Source organism: Rhinopithecus bieti, unplaced genomic scaffold, assembly GCF_001698545.2.
Source record: "Rhinopithecus bieti isolate Rb0 unplaced genomic scaffold, ASM169854v2 scaffold_3948, whole genome shotgun sequence".
NCBI lineage: Eukaryota > Metazoa > Chordata > Mammalia > Primates > Cercopithecidae > Rhinopithecus > Rhinopithecus bieti.
The window spans coordinates 1,817,652-1,838,345 of NW_016804646.1; the positions used below are offsets into that span (position 1 = coordinate 1,817,652).

At 40.7% G+C, this 20,694-nt stretch overlaps 1 long non-coding RNA gene across 1 annotated transcript in view; it reads right to left on the reverse strand.

Annotated features, from left to right (window-relative positions):
- Positions 1 to 18,732: 18,732 nt before the first annotated feature.
- Positions 18,733 to 20,694, reverse strand: part of LOC108527966 (uncharacterized) — a 30,917-nt gene continuing 28,955 nt past the window's right edge. The window contains exon 3 of the long non-coding RNA XR_001884989.1: positions 18,733 to 18,881. This is a non-coding gene — a long non-coding RNA (uncharacterized LOC108527966). The remainder of the gene's footprint in view (positions 18,882 to 20,694) is intronic.

A 20,694-nucleotide genomic window follows, 5' to 3' on the forward strand; every position in this document is an offset into this window, starting at 1 on the left:
CATACCACAGACTGGGCCATTTACAAAAGAAAGAGCTTTAATGGACTCACGATTTCATGCGGCTGGGGGGCTCCTCACCATCGTGGCAGAAGGTGAAAAGCACGTCTCACATGGCAGCAGGCAAGAGAAGAGAGCTCGTGCGGGGAAACTCCCCTTTCTAAAACGATTAGATCTTGTGAGACTGATTCACTCTCATGAGAACAGCACAGGAAAGAGCTGCCCACCTGATTCAGTTACCTCCCAGCAAGTCCCTTCCATGAGACATAGGAATTGTGGGAGCTACAATTCAAGACGAGATTTGGGTGGGGACACCACCAAACCATACCACCCATCTTTTGATAAATTGACACTATTTGAGCAGCAAACAAAAATAACCCATTGGGTGGTTACAATGGGACCTGCCTCGGAGCCTTTTTAGGCCTGGGACAGCACTGGGCTGAGCCCTCGGGAATCCTAGGTTGCTGCCTCCTGACTAGCTCTCTCCACACATACCACAGGGCCAGGTCTGTGACCACTTAGAGTGTGACTACCAGCTTCATACAAAAGGAGTGGGGACAGCTTCACCTGACCCAGAGGACACTGTTAGGTGGGGGTGAGGCTGGATATCTGTGGTGTGCAGATCTCACGATGGTGTCCTGTTCTCAAGTCACAGCTAGGCTACCTGTTGGGTAACTGGCAGGATGGTGAATAGTCACTTGTCCTAAAGCATTTGCTGAATACATCTTCTAGGTACTACATAGAGAAGAAATCTGCGTGCCTGACAGAGTTGACATGACTCCAGCCATAGTGGAAGTCACAGGGGTCCTGTGCATTGTTGCAATCAGTTTTCTGAACCTAGACTCATCCTAATGCACAGCTGTCATGCATTACCAGCAGCCAAGGCTCTGCTGAAAGGCACTTACACAGAAGTTTTTTTTTTGCTAGGAACAGAGGACTAGACTATGTCTAAAGACATAGTGTTTCTTTAGAATGAGCTTCTGATACCATAAATACCAAGGCAAGTGTAGTACCAACACCTGCCATGCAAAAACCATGCTTGTGTAGGTCATGTGGAAGATGACTCTGGTTCAAGGCAAACCTTCAACCAGCAACAGGTGCAGTGGAAGGAAGGGGAGCCCATTGGAAGTGAAGAGAGCAGGACCCTGTTTGTAAAGAGCTGCAGAGACCACAAGTCAGAGTAATCCTCTTGCATGTGGGGGCTGGAAAGGACTTTCTTGCCAAGTAAGGCTTTCTCTGCTATCGAGTCGCTCACAACAGAGGAATGAGTGTGTGGTGGCCTTTCCCACTGTACAAAGGCATTACAAGTGCAGTGAACATGTGCAAGCCTCTGGCCACAAATCTGTACTTGTTCAGCACCAGAGAATCCACACAGTTTGAGAAAGGTCTTAGGACTGCAGAAAATGTGGGAAATTCTTTCACTGCATCTCCAGTCTCATAAACATGGGAGAATCTACCGTGGAGTAAGGCCATATGGGGACAACAAATGTGGGAAATTCTTTAAACATCTCATTAAGCATTGACGTGTTCACATGGATGGATGTGCACTTACAAGTGCAGTGAATGTGGGGAAGTTTTCAGTACCAACTTCTGGCTCATCTGCCAACAAAAATAGATACAAGTTCAAAATAGCTAAAGCTCTCAGGAGCACCATGAATGTGCCACAGCATTCAGCTAAAGGTCTAATCTGTTCAGCACCAGAAACTTCACAACCTATTAGGTTGGTGCAAACGTAATGGTGGTTTTTGCCATTACTTTTAGTGACAAAACCCCCCATTATGTTTGCAGCAATCTAATAATAGAGAGGCTTTTAAAAGGCAGCAAATATGGGAAAGCCTTTAGACACAGACCTGACTTTTTCAGCACCAGAAAGTTCCCACTGGTGAGAGACCTTCTATTGCAGAGAATGTTCTCTCTTCTTTTGCCAAGCAACAGGACTTAACAACAGAGAGAAGATCTGGAATTTATCTTCATTTCAGAGATATTGGGCAGATGATGAATCCTATTCACGCAGTTATCCACATGGAAAGATTTTCTATGCGTGCTAGGTATGTCTGAAGCTCTGGAGCTGTGTTGCCATTTTTGGCCTGTTCATGGACTTTACCATGTTGGTTGCTATCAGAGCTTGTGGCTGAAGTCATCGCAGGTCTACCTGCTGTCGGCTCTGCCAGGTTTGATCAGTAACCCTTGTGTTCTCATGCAGACCTCTATTCTGCCTTTCCAGTCCTTGAAGAGAATCACGAATGGCCTGAGCCCATTGACTACAAGACCTACAGGGTGCAGATGGAAATCATATTTTGTACAGAAACACTGGGAGTGTTAATAGGGAGCTTGGGCTATGGAAAACTGGAGTGAGGGTGCCTATCCTGAAGGTGCATCTACAGATGATCCCATAAACATGGTTCCACAAGATGAGGGTTTTGCAGAAGTTCTTGGGACCTCCAGACCAGCACCTCTCCTACACTCAATCTTATTGGCAGAGCAAATAATCTAAGGCTTTTGCGGATTACTGCAGCCTGTATGGATGGACTATTCACCTCAATGCATTGCTGCAGAGGCAAGAAAATGGGGGTGGAGGGAAAATAGCTTCCACCACTCAGTGCAGTGGCATTGGTGGCACAGCAGGTCTGATGACTCAGGTGGAAATGGCCCTCATTGCTTTCTAGTCTCTGCTGCTAATGTTGAGAACAAAGATGGTGGAATGAATATGGGTTTAGTTAATTCTTTTATTTTCTAAAGTAAATGGAAAATCTAGATATTTTCATATGAAATACATTATTTTAATGTTTTATTGGGATACAGCTGACATACTGTAAACTATAGATCTGATGTATACCATTTTATAAAATTAGAAATATATATATATACACAAGGAAAACAGTCACAACAATCACAATAAGGAACATATTCATTACCCCAGAGTTACCCTGTATACCTTTAAAATGGCTCCTTCTCTATCCTCTCTAGCCCCACATCCCCAAGAAACTATTGCTTTACTTTCTTTTACTATTGAATTATTTGCCTCCTCTAGAATCTGAATGTATTTAACTCTTGTCTGATTTCTTTCATACAATGTAATTGAGATTCTCTTTTGCAACGTGTGTGAATAGTTCATTCAGTTTATTGCTGAGTAGAATTCTATAAAATGAATGTACCACAGTTAATCTATTTTTGTTAATTGTCATATGGGCTTTTGGCTTTTACAATTAAAGCTGCTGTGACCATGATTTTATAGGCTCTCATTTGTCTTGACTTCAAATCTAAAAGTGCAATGCTTTCCTCACAGAATATATGAATGTTTATCTTTCCAAGTAGCTGCTCTACTGTGTTTTAAGTGTTTGTGCCATTTTATGTTTCCAACAGCAATATAAAATAGTGGCAGTTGTTAAACATTTTTACCTAAAACTTCCATTGTAGTTGCTTCTAATTTTTTGCCATTTGAATAGGTGTGTATTAGTTTGTATCAGTTCTTCATTGTGTTTTGACTAACATTTCTCTAATGATTCATGGTTTTGAGCATTTTTTCATGTGTTTATTTGCAACTCACAAAGCCTCTTTAGTCAAATGTAAATTCCTGTATTCTGCCTGTATATTTTTAAATGTTAGAACTTCATCCATTTGTCAGAGATGTTAATGATTTGTTTTGTAAATGGGGTAATAGAAGAATATTTTATCACATTTTTGGGCTTGACACAATGTGAAGGTATAGATGTGGTATACTTTAAAATTTCATCTGTACTGTTAGTGTAGTCCCCAACACTTTAAGCCTATACAGTCAAACAATGAATCAAGCCCTGGAAAAAAATAAAAGAACGATACAAATTGTACATTCTGCTCCTGGGCTTTCAAGAATGCAGAGAGGCCTGTTCAAAGATACTTACTCTAGGCCGGGCGCGGTGGCTCACGCCTGTAATCCCAGCACGTTGGACTTTGGGAGGCCGAGGCTGGCGGATCATGAAGTCAGGAGATTGAGACCATCCTGGCTAACACGGTGAAACCCCATCTCTACTAAAAATACAAAAAGGAAAGGAAAGGAGAGGAGAGGAGAGGAGAGGAGAGGAGAGGAGAGGAAGAAAGAGAAAGAAAGAAAGAGAAAGAAAGAAAGAAAATTAGCCAGGCGTGGTGGCAGGCACCTGTAGTCCCAGCTACTCAGGAGGCTGAGGCAGGAGAATGTCGTGAACCCGGGAGGGGGCGGAGCTTGCAGTGAGCCGAGATCACACCACTGCACTCCAGCCTGGGCGAGAATGAGACTCTGTCTCCAAAAAAAAAAAAAAAAAAAAAATTTAGCATTTTCCAGCAAAATGTGAAAACAAATCTCCTCAATAGGGCATTGGTTAACTGTATCATGGGGAATCCACATTGAAAAATATTAACGCAGTATGGAAAAGATGGAGGTAGATTTGCATGTGTTTCTGTGAATCATTTTCAAGCACACTGTGAGAATAATATGCCAAAGATGTTCATGTTTGTGTTGAACAGGGCTGCCTCTACAGTTAAAACTGGTGGCACTGTGGCCAGGTGGGATTGTTTTTATTTTATATTTATACCTTCCCTAAAACTTTAGGTAGGGCAATCAGATTTTAAATATGTGTATCATTTTGGACAAGAAGTAATCTTGAAATACATGAATTTTAAATAGAAAAAGTCAACATTTTTAGTGATTTATTAAACATATTATGGTGTGATATTTTTTGTTTTATAAAATAATTTATACCACTGTAGTGTTATTGTTATAAATCACTAATTAGTGTAGTTCTGTAAAGAGGCTACAGGGCTAGAAGTCAGAAACCATAAGCTCCCACCATGGTCTGCCTAGCCAGATTATCATTTAAGATTAAATCTTGGTTGAATAATACAAAGGGTGTGAAAACAGACAAGACGAAAAATTGTAAAACTGAGCCAGCTGAAGAGTAGTAAACATAAAGATATTTCTCAGAAACTATCCTGTAGTCAGAGTCACTCAGGACCTCTGTATAGTTTTTGTTGTTGTTATTGGTAGTGGATTTTTTTGTTTTGTTGTAGCTTTGCTGTTTTGTTTTATTTTTTCCTGTAGAGGAAGAAAAGATTATGTTACATCTGGAAAAGGGTCAGCACTACTTCTGAGAGTCCCACGAAGAAAATAAGTAGAGGTGCCTGTGAAGGGGTTTGATGCTACAGCCTCTGGTATGAGGCACAAATTTCACTGTTCCTGGATTCCCTCTCATTGTGTTTTCAAACAATCCTCTCTTCATCTAAACCCAGGCCTTTCCATTCATACCTGTGCCACTTATTATATAATACTTTGTGATTCTTTTATATGATTGGGGGCGTGTGTGTGCATGAGCACGCTTATTTGTGCAGTTTCGATTTTGCTGCACTCTTAAATGGTTTTAGCTCTTTAATTTATGTAATAATTGAGCAACTTTACTTCAGATTTTATTTAAAAACAATAACCAGGAAGTGACATTCAAATGGAGCAATGGCGATCAGGAAAGTCTATGTAACAAAGGGAAGATTTTTTGAATTTCAAGGCAGATCCTTTGAAATAACCCAGTCAAACAAACAAATAAACAAAAGACAAAAAGAAGAAAAACTGAACAAAGCCTACATGACATGTGGAATACTGTAAAATAGCAAATACTTAAATTTTCAGAGTTCCAAAACGAGAATAGATGGCTAAAGACAGAAAATCTATGTGAAAGATAATAGCTGAAAACTTCCCAAGTCATGCAAGAGGTACAAACATTTAGGCACAGGAAGCTCAAAGATCCTCCAACAGACTCAACAATACCCAAATAAAAGGTCTTCTCAAGACACATTTTAGTCAAATTGTCAAACTTCAGAGAAAATTCCAAAAGCAGCAAGAAAAACATATCAATTTAACTATAAGGGAATCCCTATTAGAATAACAGCTGATTTTGCAGTATAAATCTTACATGCCAGGAGAGAATGGGACGGTATGTTCAAAGTGCTGAAAGATTACCAAAAAAAAGAACAAACAAACAAACAAACAAATCCCATGCTGGTCAAGAATACTATCTCCAGCAAAGTTATCCCTGAAATAAAGAAATAAAGTCTTTCCCAGACAAGCAAAAATGGAGCGACTTCTTCACCACTAACTTGTCCTACAAGAAATGCGTAAGGGAGAATTACACCTGGAAACAAAAGGATGATATCTACCTACCATCATGAAAACACACAAAAGCATAGCACTCATTAGTAGAGCAAATACACAAATTAGGAAGAGAATGGAGTCAAGTGTTACCATCACAGAAAACCACCAACTGCAATAATGAGCTACAGGAGAGGAAGAGAGAAAGGGACAAAGGATATATAAAATAACAAAAAGTGGTTAACAAAATGACAAAAATAAGTCTTCACCTATTAATAGTGATTTTAAGTATAAATGGATTAAATTATTCACTTAAAAAGTGCAGAGGGGCTGAAAGCATTGAAAAAAAAAAAAAAAAAAAGACTAAAAGTATGTGCTGCCTATAAGAAACTGACTTGGCCTGTAAAGACATATGAGACAAGAGGATGACATCTACCATCATGGAAACACACAAAAGTATAACACTCATTGGTAGAGCAAATACACAAAAGATAAAAAGAAGAAAAACTGGACAAAGCCTACATGACACGTGGAACACCATAAAATAACCAAATATTTAAAATTTCAGAATTCCAAAGGCTAAAAGTGAAAGAATGGAAAAAGATAGTCCCTGAACATGGAAACTCAAATAAGTAGGATTAGCCATACTTACATCAGATAAAATAGACTTTGAGTAAAAAACTATAAACAAAGACAATGAAGAGATGAATGATAAGGGGGTCTATTTGGGAAGATATAACAACTCTAACTATAGATGCACCCCAACACTAGAGCACCAGATTTATAAAGCAAATAATATCAGATCTAAAAAGAGAGAGAGAGACTTCAATACAATAATAATGGATAACTTCAACACCACACTGTCAGCTTTAGACAGACCCTCTAGACAGAAAATCAACAAAGATACATTGAATTCAAACTGCATTTAATTCCAAATGGACCTAACAGTTACAGAACATTTTATCCACAGATGCAGAATACGCTTTCTTCTCACTGGCACATGGAACATTCTGAAGGATAGACCATATATTAGGCCACAAAGCAAATCTCAACAAACTTTTAACAACTGAAATCATATCAAATATCTTCTGAGACCACAAGCAAATAACACTAAAAATGAACACTAGAAATTAATAACAAGAGGAAATGTAAAAATGTATTTTTCCATTGTACTTGGAAAATATATAAACACATGGAAGTTACATAAAATGCTCCTCAGTGATGATTGGGTCAATACAGAAATTAAGAAGAAAATAAAAAACATTTATTGAAACAAATGAAAGTTGAAAGACAACATACCAGACACAACAGCAAACGCACTGCTAAGAGGAAACTTTGTAGCAATAAATGCCTGCATCAAAAAATGAATAAGATTTAAAATAAATAACCTAATAGTGCATCTCAAGTGACTACAAAATATAGAAAATGTTAAATCCAAAATTAGTGGAAGAAAAGAAATAATAAAGACATAGCAGAACTAAACAAAATAGTGACTAAAAAAACCGTACATAAAAGTCAACATTGCTTAATGATAAAAACGCTAAAAAAATAGATATAGAAGAAACATACCTCAACACAATGAAAGCCATAGATAACAAACCCCCAGCTAATATTGTAGTACATTGAGAATATCTAAATGCCTTTCGTCAAAGAACTGGAGCCATACAGGAGCGCGCACTTTCACCACTCTTATTCAACATAGTACTGGAAGTGTAGGCTAGAGCAATCAGGCAAGAGAAAGAAAGAAAAAGCATTTAAATTGGAAAAGAGAAAGTAAAATTGCTCTTCTTTGGAAATGACATGATCTTATATATAGAAAAGCCTAAAGACTCCACCAAAAACTCAGGACTGAGGAAAAAATTCATTACGGAATCAACGTGCAGCAATCAGTAGCTACATTTTCACTACACCTATTCAACATGATAATGAACTAGCTGAAAAAAGTCAAGAAAGTAATTGCATTTGCAATAGCTACAAAAATTACCCTAGGAATAAATGTAACTGAGGAGGTAAAAGACCTCTATGAGAAAAACTACAAAACACCAACAAAAAAAAAAAAAAAAAGGAAAAGAACACAAACAAATAGAAAGACATCCCCTTCTCATTTATTGGAAGAATTAGTGTTATTAAAATGACTGTACTACAGATTAAATGCAATCTCATTTGAGATACCAATGACAATCTTCACAGAAATAGAAAAAAAATTATATAATTTCTATGGAACTACAAAAGACACCAAAAATCCAAAGCAAGATTGAATAAAAGAACAAAGCTGGTGGTGTTACACTACTTGACTTTAAAATATATTACAAGCCTACAGTAGACAAAACAGCATTGTATTGGTGTAAAAATGCACACATAGATCAATAAAACAGAATACAGAACCTGGAAGTGAATCCATATATTTACAGGCAACTGATTTTCAACAAAGGGGCCAAGAACCTGCATTGGAGAGTGAATGCCCTCTTCAATAAATGGTGCTGGGAAAGCTGGATATCCATAGGCAGTAGAATGAAAGTAGATTTCTATCTCTCATCACATACAAAATATTAACTTAAAATAGATTGAAGAATTAAATGTAAGACCAAAGCTACAAAAGTACTATTAGAAAAGGTAATGTAAATGTTTCATAACATTGGTCTGGGCAAGGACATTTTGGGAAAAAAACTGATTTTCAGTTTTTTTTTGGGAAAAAAACATATTTCTCAAAAGAAGACATAAAATGTCCAACAAAAGGCTCAACATCACTAATCATCACGGAAATGCAAGCCAAAACTACATAAGATACCATCTCACTCGTTAGAATGGCTATTATACAAAAAGGAAATGCTGGCATGGATATGAAGAAACGGGAACCCTTATGCACTGTTGGTGGGAATGTAAATTCTGCAGTTGGTTGAATCCGTGGAGGAAGAAGCAAGGATGTGGAGGGATGACTGTATGCATATATAATGATTTCAGATTGTAGATTTGGGCAGTGGCTTGAATGTAGGAACATTTGAGTAGTTAACCTCTTATAATGAAGTGCTTAAACATGCATATGTCTCTCTCAGAACGAGATATTTCTTCTCTAGTGAACATGTTTACGAAACGTGTATATTTCCATTTTTCAGATTATGTACACAAGTGGAGTGTATTCTAGGCTTTTTTGGATGTTATGCAGTGTCATTAATCATCAGGGAAATGCAAATTAAAACCACCTCTCAACAATACGTTGAAGAGATAGCTGCACTCCAATGTTCACTGTGCCTTTATTCACAATAAGAAGGTATGGAAGCAGGCTAAGTACCCATGGATAGGTGAATTGACGAAGGAAATGTGGTATATACACAATGGAATACCATTCAGGCTTGAGAATGAAGGAAATTCTTCCAACTGCAACAACATAGGTGAACTTGGAGAACATTACGTTAATAAAGTCAACCAGGCACAGAAAGAGAAACACTGCATATATCTCGCTTATATGTGGAAGTGAAAAACGTCGAACTTATAGAAGCAGAGAGTAGAATAGTGATTGCCAGGGGCCAGGGTAAAGTGGGGGCAGAATGAGGAAATATTGGTGAAAGGGTACGAAGTTTCTGTTCGACAGGAGGAATAAATTCTGGAGATCTATTTTACAGCTTGGTGACTACAGTTACTATAGTTTATAGCAATGCATTGGATCCTTGAAAATGGCAAGAAACTAGATCTTCAATTCTCACCATAAAACAATACTAAGTATGTGAGGTACTGAATATATTAATTGGCTTTGTCTAGCCTTTACAATGTATACATATATCAAAACATTACATTGTATACCATAGATCTATGTGATTTTTATTTGGCAATTATACCTTAATAAATCTGGGGAAAATATTGAGGTGACTAAGTGTGGGACAGGGAAAGGGAGAGGCAAAATAATATTAGAAGAGATTTTATTTTTTTATTTTTTTTTTTAAGCAGAGTCTTACCCTGCTGCCCAGGCCAAACTGGAGTACAGTATTGCAATCTTGGCTCACTGCAACCTCCACTTCCCAGGTTGAAGTGATTCTCCTGCCTTAGCCTCCTGAGTAGCTAGGAATACAGGCATTTGCCATCTCACCTGGCTAATTTTTGTATTTTTAGTAGAGACAGGGTTTCTCCATGTTGGTCAGGCTGGTCTTGAACTCCTGACCTCAGGTGATCCATCCACCTCCTCCTCCCAAAGAGCTGGGATAGCAGACGTGAGCCACTGTGCCAGGCCCAGAAGAGAAATACTAAGATAGGCAGAGTGCAGTTGTGGCAGAGGCCTGAGAAAGAATTAGAAGCTGGGCGGGGGGTGAAGGGGGTGGGGTGGGCAGGAAACGGAAATAATGAAAATAAACAAAAGGGATGAGGTCAGATTCGAAACTATAGGAAGTAAATATTTGATGCCTCCTAAAGCCCACAGTCAATGAAAAGTCAAAGAAAATTTATTGGAAAAGAATTGCTGAAACCGTAGAACAATCTAGGAGGAATGACATAAATAGAAAAAAAGTTCAGATGGAAGAGACTCATATTACACAAAGTCTTTATTGGGGAATAAGTAGTAACCACAGCACAAAGAACAATGGGGCCAAGTGATATTAAAGATATTAAGTCCATGAAGTTTAAGGACAGACACTGTTTGACTCTGAAAACAATACAGTCTCTATGGTGTTCTCCTATTCGAACTGGACCCGAAGCCTACAAGAATGATGCGTAATGCCAGAGTAAGTTAGATTGAGTTTTGTTAAAGTTTTTCTGTGATTAATTTATATGTGGCTGCTACCGACCGGATGCATGGGTTCTCAGCAGTCATTTTTATATTGCTTTTTGGAACAACGTTATTTAGAATCACTCCTTGACCTTTCATCATCTTCAAGCTTATGTATTCAATATGTTCTATGTAATTTTGATAAATTGTTTTGTAATTGTCCTGTCATTTCACATTGCATCTCGCTGAAAATATTTTAAGTTCCTTGAGGTTAGGGACTTTGTCCTCTTTTAATTTTGCATTGATAAGCTATGTTTCCCTTTTTCTCCAACATATTTCTTTCTTCTCTCCAAAACATACACATGCACATATGCGTATACACATATACACAATACCCTGGATGTAGAAAATGATCTAATCATCTATCAAGACTTGGTTACTGACTAAAGACTTTGGAAAAATTGACAGCTCTTATTTACATTAAATAGACAACGATTTTGTTTCAAAACGTAATAGACAAATGTGACTTGATTATCAGGGAAAATTACAACACTTAAAAATTGATAAAATATTTAGACTACATTTGAAAGGAGTGCTGTATTGGGAGTTAGCACACACGAGTTCTGGTTTTGGCTGTGTCTCCCTGTGTGACATTCATGTAATCACCCTTGAAGTCAGCATTCTCACGTATAAAACGTAATGTTCTATTAAATGATATCTGAAATACCTTCAATGATTTTTAGTCTGTGAAAAAAATAGCTTGTTTTGGTTTGTTAATTAAAATTTTCCAACTTTTTTGAGGTATAATTGACAAAATCTCATGTATTTATGGTGCACAATGTGGGGTTTTGATTAATATATATGTATACATAAAATAGCTTGTTTTTTTTTGTTTGTTTGTTTTATTTGTGTTTTTCTTTTGAGACGGAGTCTCTCTCTGTCGCCAGGCTGGAGTGCAGTGGCACAATCGCAGCTCACTGCAACCTCCGCCTCCCAGATTCAAGCAATTCCCCTGCCTCAGCCTCCCCAATAGCTGGGACTACAGGTGCGTGCCACCACGCTCAGCTAATTTTTGTATTTTTAGTAGAGATGAGGTTTCACCATGTTGGCCAGAATGGTCTCCATCTCTTGACCTTGTGATCCACCCGTCTCAGCCTTCCCAAAGTGCTGGGATTACAGGCGTGAGCCATTGCACCCTAGCTTGTTTTTAAAAGGCAGTAATGGGGAATAGATAAATGGCAGGTCGAAAGAGGGCATCTGAGTGCAATGGTGGAACAGGAGCTGGAAAATGGGAACAAGGGGAAAATGGGACACGGTGATCACTTCTCAGTACTACATCTTTAGTCAGTTCTCCACTCCTATTCCTTGGTTCTTACATCCGGTGAATTCATCATCCAATTACTGAAACAGATCACTCCCCTTAAAAAGAAATATCATTTTCCCTGTTCCACATCATCTGTCACAGCGGTGCAGTGGATCATCTCACATTTGGCCAGCATGGCCTTCTCATCGTGACTCTGGGCTCACATCCTCTCTGTTGATGTATTCATTGTTGTTGGCCTCGTGGCATGGGTATGACTGAGTCAGAGCCTGCCCTCAGAAGAAGGGAGGTTGGAAAACTTTGAGAAGCAAGAATTCAAAAGAAGTGTCAGCCTATGTATCTTCATTAAAAGATGCTATAGTCCATTTTGTTGGAGGCCACAATCCTGAGACTCGAGAAAATGACACTCCAGTCCAGGCTTGCTTACTAGGACTAAGATATTTGAGAACGGTCAGTCAATCCAGGCTAAGTAACTTCTCTTGGGGTCCTGGGTGCCTCCCCTCACTCTCACAAATTGACTTGGGGACCTTCAGAATCCCATTGGAGACCCTGCGGTCCTCTAATCCAGGGGTCCCCACCCCCCAGCCCACAGACTGGTGCCCATCGGTGGCCTGTTAAAAACCGGGCCACACAGCAGGAGGTGGGCAGCAGGTGAGCAAGCGAAGCTACATCTGTATTTACAACCGGTCCCTAGAGCTTGCATGACCATCTGAGCTCCATTTCCTGTCAGATCAGCATTGGCATTAGATTTTCATAGGGGCGCAAACCCTATTGCGAACTATGCATTGGAGAGATCTAGGTTCCACGCTCCTTATGACAATCTAATGCCTGATGATCTGTCACTGCCTCCCATCACCCCCAGATAGGACCATCTAGTTGCAGGAAAACAAGCTGAGAGCTGCCACTGATTCTACATTATGGTGAGTTCTAGAATTATTTTATTATGTATTACAGTGTAATAACCATATAAATAAAGTGCACAGTAAAGGCAATGTGCTTGAGTCATCGCAAATTATTCTCCCCCAACCGCCTCCGGGTCTGTGAAAAAATTGTCTTCCATGAAACCAGTCCCTGGTGCCAAAAAGTTTGGGGGCCACTGCTGTAATCTCACTTTGCCTACACTCATATCCTCAGCCACCGTCACATCAGCCATCTCTCATTCCCCACAATTCCACCCCTGGACTTCTTTCTGCTTACTCACATCTCTTTCTATGTCCTACTGCCCAACTCCATCTCCAAATAATTCTCTATGCCCAAACATGTCTTATTACCAAGGCTAACACATGATATCTTGACTCTTTGACTTAATGCTGTTTTTAACACCTGCCTCAGCTGTGCCATGGGGACCCTGCCACACCTGGAGGGCTCCCCCAGAGGCAGTTACTTATTGCTCCTCACATTCACCTCTGTCAAATTCCAGAGACGCTGCATTTTCCTTCAGCCTGATTTCTACATATAGACTATTACTCCTTTAGAAAGCAAGAGAAACACAACTACTCCCCAAAACACACAAAAAGCCCTGGCTTTGCCAAGGTGTACGCCATATCCTTTCCATTCTTCCTTCTCATCATCTTCTGGGATCCATAGCCCCACCAGTCATTAGAGATTTTGGAGGCAAATTCACAAGTGTCTTTCCCCCTGAGTCTTCCCACCAGCCTGGTGTCTCTTGTATGGTCAAATTCTGATGCAATCAAATTCTACCTTATGGGTTTCCAGACTTTACCAGATGGTGGTTTTCATTTCATTTTCACTTATATTTTAAGATCCCTCACAAAACCTTCCCTAGTGAAGTTGCTCATCTAGATTTTCAGGATCTCCAGCTCCCTGTTCCCTCTTTTTTTCTTCAAGTTTCTCAGTCTTCCACCTGTCTTCATTTCCTTTGGAGTCTTATTTAGAAGTTAGCCCAGCACTATAAGCATTTTCTTCCAATGGCCTGAGCTCCCTTGCTGTGCAGTTTCTATTGTATCTGATACCCAGATCACCTGATATCCACTTTCAGCTGGGCATTGGACTGTAGCAGCTTTGATTTTTTTTCTAGTAAACTTTTGCACGTTCCTCAAAGTCCTCTTCCACTTGCTGCACACTGCTTAGAGAAAATGCAACCTACTAATATCAGAAATCCTTCTGTTTCATGCGATCCAATTTAAATATCTGCCTCTGCCTTCTGCAGTTTTCTTCCTTTGTCTATGTCACAATACAAGAGGTGTCCCCTCTCCTGTCTAAAGCTCATCTTCCTATTTGTCTCTGGATCCAATATCCACTTGCGCCCACCCCCAGGGACATCCCTCACCTAATCTGTCCCCTCCTCTCTCTGTGTTTTCCATTCTCTCCCTAGAAATTGAATAGCTCTTATCAGTGATTGAATAACGCAAGCACGCAATTCACATTCATTAACATATCTTCATTACCTTAAAAACCCTCAACTCTGTATCTCAATCATTAACTGCTCCACCTCTTACAATTTATATTCCAAGTCCTTTATGCAGTTGTCTTTATGTATTTTATGCCTTCTAACATCCTTTCCTCTCTCATTCTAGCAAATTCTGGCTTCCATGTCTCATTTCAACTCTCAAACCTCCTCATCTTTTGATCCAAGTGTCAATTTTTATTCTTATCTTCCTGGACAGAGTGTGGCAATGATGACTGCTCTCATCTTCTTGAAATGCTCTCCAGCCTGGATTTCATGCTATGTTATTCTTGTTTTTTCTTGCCCGTCTTCCTGAGTCTTCCTTAGAGCAATCACTTTTTCTGTCCTGCACATATCGCTTTTGTCCTGGGCCTCATTCTTTTTACTATCTATACGTTCTTTATTAATTTCTTCTATATCAATATTCTAAATTACTGTTTCCAAGCTGATTACCGTCACATATATCTTTTTCTTGTTGGATGGATTTTCCAGACCTCTGTGGATACTGGTTTACTGAATTTCCCCACTTCCGTGACCCACAGATACTTCTAACCCACCACATTCAAAACTGGACCCCACTTCACCTCCTGCAGCAACAGCCTCTAACTCAAATCCTAGCCTCAGATTTCATTATCCCCAATTTATTATCCATACCCAAGAGTCACCTTTCTATACCATTCTGTCATGTCAATCTCTTCCTTAAAAAGCAATTTCCTTGCATAAAAAAAAGTAATTAAACTCAGAGTCAAAAGCCCATGCTTGCCGGGCACTGTGGCTCACAACTGTAATCCCAGCACTTTGGAAAGCTAAGGCGGGTGGATCATGAGGTCAGGAGTTCAAGAACAGCCTGGCGGACATGGTGAAACCCCGTCTCTACTAAAAATACAAAAATTAGCTGGGCATGGTGGTGCATTCCTGTAATCCTAGCTACTCGGGAGACTGAGGCAGGAGAATTGCTTGAACTAGGACCCGGGAGGCAGAGGTTGCAGTGAGCTGAGATGGCACCACTGCACTCCACCCTGGGCTACAGAGTGATACTCTGTCTCCAAAAACAAATAAACAAACAAACAACAAAGTCCCTGCTTAAATTTAGAAACACTTATTAAATTTCCACACACATTGTGCATTCCAGCTCTGTGTCTCTTTTGCATACAGGCCTTCAATGCATCATTGTCTCCTCATAGGACATTCTTACTGCTCAAATAATTTGGTTCAATTCTACTCATTTTCTTAGATAAGGCATCACTTCCTCCAGTAGCTATTCCAGATTCTCCAAAAGAGGCTCACTTGGAATTCTTAAATTCCAGAGCACCTGCCCTTACTTACGATAATGTAAACCAAAATTAAAATTCTAAAGCCCTGGCCGGGCGTAATGGCTCACACCTGTAATCCCAGCACTTTGGGAGTCCAAGGCTGGCAGATCGTGAGGTCAGGAGTTCGAGACAAGCCTGGCCAACATAGTGAAACCCCGTCTCTACTAAAAATACAAAAAATTAGCTGGGTGTAGTGGCATACACCTGTAGTCCCAGCAACTTGGGAGGCTGAAGCAGGAGAATTGCCTGAACCTGGGAGGCAGAGGTTGCAGTGAGCTGAGATCACACCACTGCACTCCAGCTTGGGCGACAGAGCAAGACTTCATCTAAAAAAAAAAAAAAAAAAAAGGCCGGAAACGGTGGCTCACATCTGTAGTCCCAGCACCTTGGGAGGGCGAGACAGGCGGATGACGAGGTCAGGAGATGGAGACCATCCTGGCTAACACGGAGAAACCCCGTCTCTACTAAAAATACAAAAAAGTCACCCTGGCGTGGTGGCAGGCACCTGTAGTCCCAGCTACTCGGGAGGCTGAGGCAGGAGAATGGCGGGAACCCGGGAGGCGGAGCTTGCAGTGAGTGGAGATTGCACCACTGCACTCCAGCCTGGGCGACAGAGCAAGACTCCATCTCAAAACAAACAAACAAACAAACAAACAAACAAACAAACAAAAAACTGAGGCCCCTATACCATCTGAAGGGACTTCCTCAGCCAGGGCACTTTTAAAATTTAACCTGAGACTGGTTCAGGCCATGATGGGAAGGGGGCTCGGACAGGCCTCATCACACATCTCCAGTATTAACATCAACACAGATTTTAAGTCTGATTAGAAACACTTTACAACCTATTATCTCTGAAACCTGCTACCTGAAGGCTTCCTCAGCAAATAAGAACTTACCTGAACCCAGACATTTCTTTCTTTTGATTCCAGGTCTTTGGATAAACTTAACCAAATGTCAATCAGAAAAATTTTAAATCTACCTGTGAGCTGGAACTGCCCCCCACCCCGCCACCCATTTCACATTGTCCCACCTTTCTGGACCAAATCAATGTATTTCTTAAAATTATTTGATTAAAGTCTCATGTCTCCCTAAGATGTATAAAAGCAAGCTACGGCCAACCACCTTGGGTCCATGTTCTCAGGACCTCCTGAGGGCTGTGTCACTGGCCATGGTCACTCATATTTGGCTCACAATAAATCTCTTCAAATATTTTACAGAGCTTAACTCTTTTCTTAGACAGTAGCAAAATGTCACATTATAATTTCTCCTTTTTTTGGTCTGCATTTCTTAGTTCATTACAGGTTCCTTAAGAGAAAATGTAGATCTCTTTTACTATTTTATGTGCAGTGCCCAGGGCAGTGCCTGGATAAAAGAGATGTTTATTCAATATCTACTGAGTTAATTAATTAACTCTTTCCTGCCATTGAAACAGGATTTCTTCAGTGCCGTTTCATCAGCTGCAAATCTCTGCAGTTGCCATGATCTCCACTTGGGGTCTCACTTAGGCCTGCTGGACTCGCTCCACCTGCTCAGCCTAGCAGGCTGCTCTCAGCTCATACCCACCATGGCTCCATGCACAGCCCATGGCTGAGCCACGTGTGCCATGAGCAGCTTCCACACTGGGTACTAGTGTGTAGATGGATGAAACATGGTGGTTCCCCAAAACCTGGAGATGCCAGCAATTGTGGAGCCCCTAGGGCTGTTACAGATCTTGCTTGGGGAGTCCTGAGGTCTGGGTTTCCAGAAGTGTCACGCTCTTCACTCCTATAGCTTGGTGAATGGAAGCATGTTTCAAACTCTTTTATTCCCACTGCTTGAAGCTCCGTGAATGGGGGCGTGTTATAGCTGTCTCATTCCTGCAGTTCGGTGGGTTCCAGGTTCTTGCCCTGTGACCAAGAGGAATGAGGTATGCAGCCACTGGAGAGCAAATAAGGCAAAATAGAAGTTTATAGAGTATAAAAAGGAAAACTCTCAGCTGAGAGAGGGGACTGAAAGCAGGCAGCCATCTGTAAGGCTGAGTTTTGGGTTTTTATAGGTTTGGAATGAGGAGATGCAGGCTGTTGGAAGTCTTGGAAAAGGCAACATTCAATTGGTTAAAAACTATTATTCAGAAAGAACCAATTGGGAAAGAGTGGGCAAACAAGTAAAGTTCTCACTCCAGTCTTGGACTCTATCTGGAACTAGCAGTTTGGTTTTCAGGATTTAAACTATCTTTGGCTCGAAGGTTGGGTTTCACCGGGGAACCATCCCTGTATGCTTAGGAATCTGTCTGTCTCCTATCGCTATGAATCCCCCCCCTGAAGAGGTACATCTATCTGCTGTTAGGATAGGAGTGGTGACTGCTCTCACTGCTTCATGCTGACAGGGGCACTGTTTGGGAAAATGGCTGTCAGGTCTCTCTCAGAAGCCTATCTAAGAGTCCCTGGTAAAAAGAATCCATCATCTGAGGCTCCATTTGCATGACCATCTGGAGTCTGATGGCCTCTTGGTGAGAGGAAACATCTTACAAGGAGGTTAACTATGAATAAACCAAATATGAGTATTATACAAAGAGGGGCTAAAAGGAAAAAGACCTAGTGCCAAAGATAACAGAAACAGGAAATAAATAGACTCACCATTCTGAAAACAATGTTGTGGCCTGAGCTGTTTCACTCGATGAAAGATATTCGATCTCATATGTGGAAGGGAAGCTAAACTTCAGAAGAGACACAGCTGTTTAAGGGAGTAGATAATATCATGGGCCTTTGGGATTAAGTGGTTCTTGGCAAAGACGCCTTATGGTGAGGAACAGAATAAAGGCGAGAACAGCAAGTATAGGCAAGACTATAAAGAGGACATTCATGGAAGGTTAATTATTGACATTTATCTTTTGTGATCTTTAGCTTGAGGTCTCTGATTTTCTCACACTGGTGCTTTGGGTGCTCTTCTGGTTCAACAGGTAATTCCATCAACTTCCCAGGCCTGTACTCAAGTGTAATAAATCTGATAATCTATTTTAGTGACCTTCACTGCCAAAGGAGTAGAACGAAGTCCAGCATAAGCTTCCTCCCACTCCGGACCTAGAGAAGGAAAAAGAAGGAAGGGGCTTTACCAGTACTAAACCCCCTCAGTTAAATGGAGGTGACCCTAGTTCACAGTGTGGGACCTCTAACAGTTGTTTGAGTTCCAGTTGGAAATGGGCCAAGAAGTTATATGTTTAATCAGATCAGAGGTTTCTTGGTCTAGCAAGAAATATTGGTGAGAAAAGGCTGTCCATACATGTCAAAGGCACTGAAACCCAGCTTTGAATGCGTGTTTCTAACACATAGTAAGGCCAGAGGAGAAGAGTAATCCAAAGGAGATGAGTCTCTTGAGACAGTTTTCTGATATCTCTTTTGATAATATCATTTTTCTTTTCTACTTTCCCTAGGATTGTGGTCTCCAAACACAATGAAGATGGTATTGTATGCCTAGTACCCTTGAGACCCCCGGGTGACAGCCACCTTGAGCAAGGGGCCATTATTATTCTGGAAGTACTTAGGGAGTCATAAGCGAGGGGTCATCTCATTAATAAGAACTTCACCTCAGAGGCTTTATTTGCCTGACAAGGAAATGCTTCTGCCCAGTTAGTGAAGGTATCTATCCATACAAGGAGGTACTGGATGGCCATCTGTCAGTCTTCCTTCAGGTAGCCTCCCATTCTTTGGGTTTTGGTGGGCAGAAACCATCAATTGAGGAGATTATTTTTAAGTCAAGTCTCGCAGCATTAATGACCTGTTTGACCATTGTTAGCAGATTTTTCCATGAGAACAACCTTTGGACCAATTGATAGTTTTTATCCTTATGCATGTGGAGGGACATGTGTGCTTGGTGAAGAACTTAAAGAACTTAGCATTGGCTGGAGGTTGGTAGATGAAGTTTCCCATCCTCTGATTGCAGGCATTCTGAGGACTGAAAGGTGTATCCCTGAGATGTGGCCCATTTAATTTCTTCAGGAGAATATTGAGGTTATATTTATTTTATGGAGCCCCCCAGATCAGAGGGGGCTCAAGTGGATTGGAAATCTGGGGCCCGTTTTCTGCTAATTTAGCTGCTTGGTCTGCCAACTTATTCCCCTCAGCTATTTCATCTGTCTCCTTTTTTTTTTTTTTTTTTTGAGACGGAGTCTCGCTCTGTCTCCCAGGCTGGAGTGCAGTGGCTGGATCTCAGCTCACTGCAAGCTCTGCCTCCCGGGTTCCCGCCATTCTCCTGTCTCAGCCTCCCGAGTAGCTGGGACTACAGGCGCCCACCACCTTGACCAACTAGTTTTTTTGTATTTTTTAGTAGAGACGGGGTTTCACCGGGTTAGCCACGATGTCTCGATCTCCTGACCTTGTGATCCTCCCGTCTCGGCCTCCCAAAGTGCTGGGATTATAGGCTTGAGCCACCGCGCCCGGCCCATCTGTCTCCTTTTGATAGCCTTTACAATGTATTACTGCCACTTCCTGTGAAAGGAAAATTAAGGATAATTTCCTGATGGTATTTAAGGGTAGACTCTTTAGCTCCCTCTTTTCAGATTGTGGCATAGGCATGATGGACTAGGAGGACATACTTAGAGTCAGTATAATGGTTAACTGCTTTTCCTTTGCTTAATTCAAGCACCCTCGTGAGGGCAATTAGCTCAGCTAGTTGAGCACTTGTGCCCAAGGAGAGAAGCACACTGTCAGTAGTGCCATTCAGGGTGACTATTACATACCCTGTTTTATGAATCCCTTGTTCTACAAAAGAACAACAATTTATATAGAAAAAAAAAATCCACTCGGTTTCTCTTGGGTGGTTTCTTTGAGGCCCTCCCTGGCTGCATAGGTTTGTACTATTCTCTATTTGCATTCATGTTCAAGTTCCCCAGCTTCT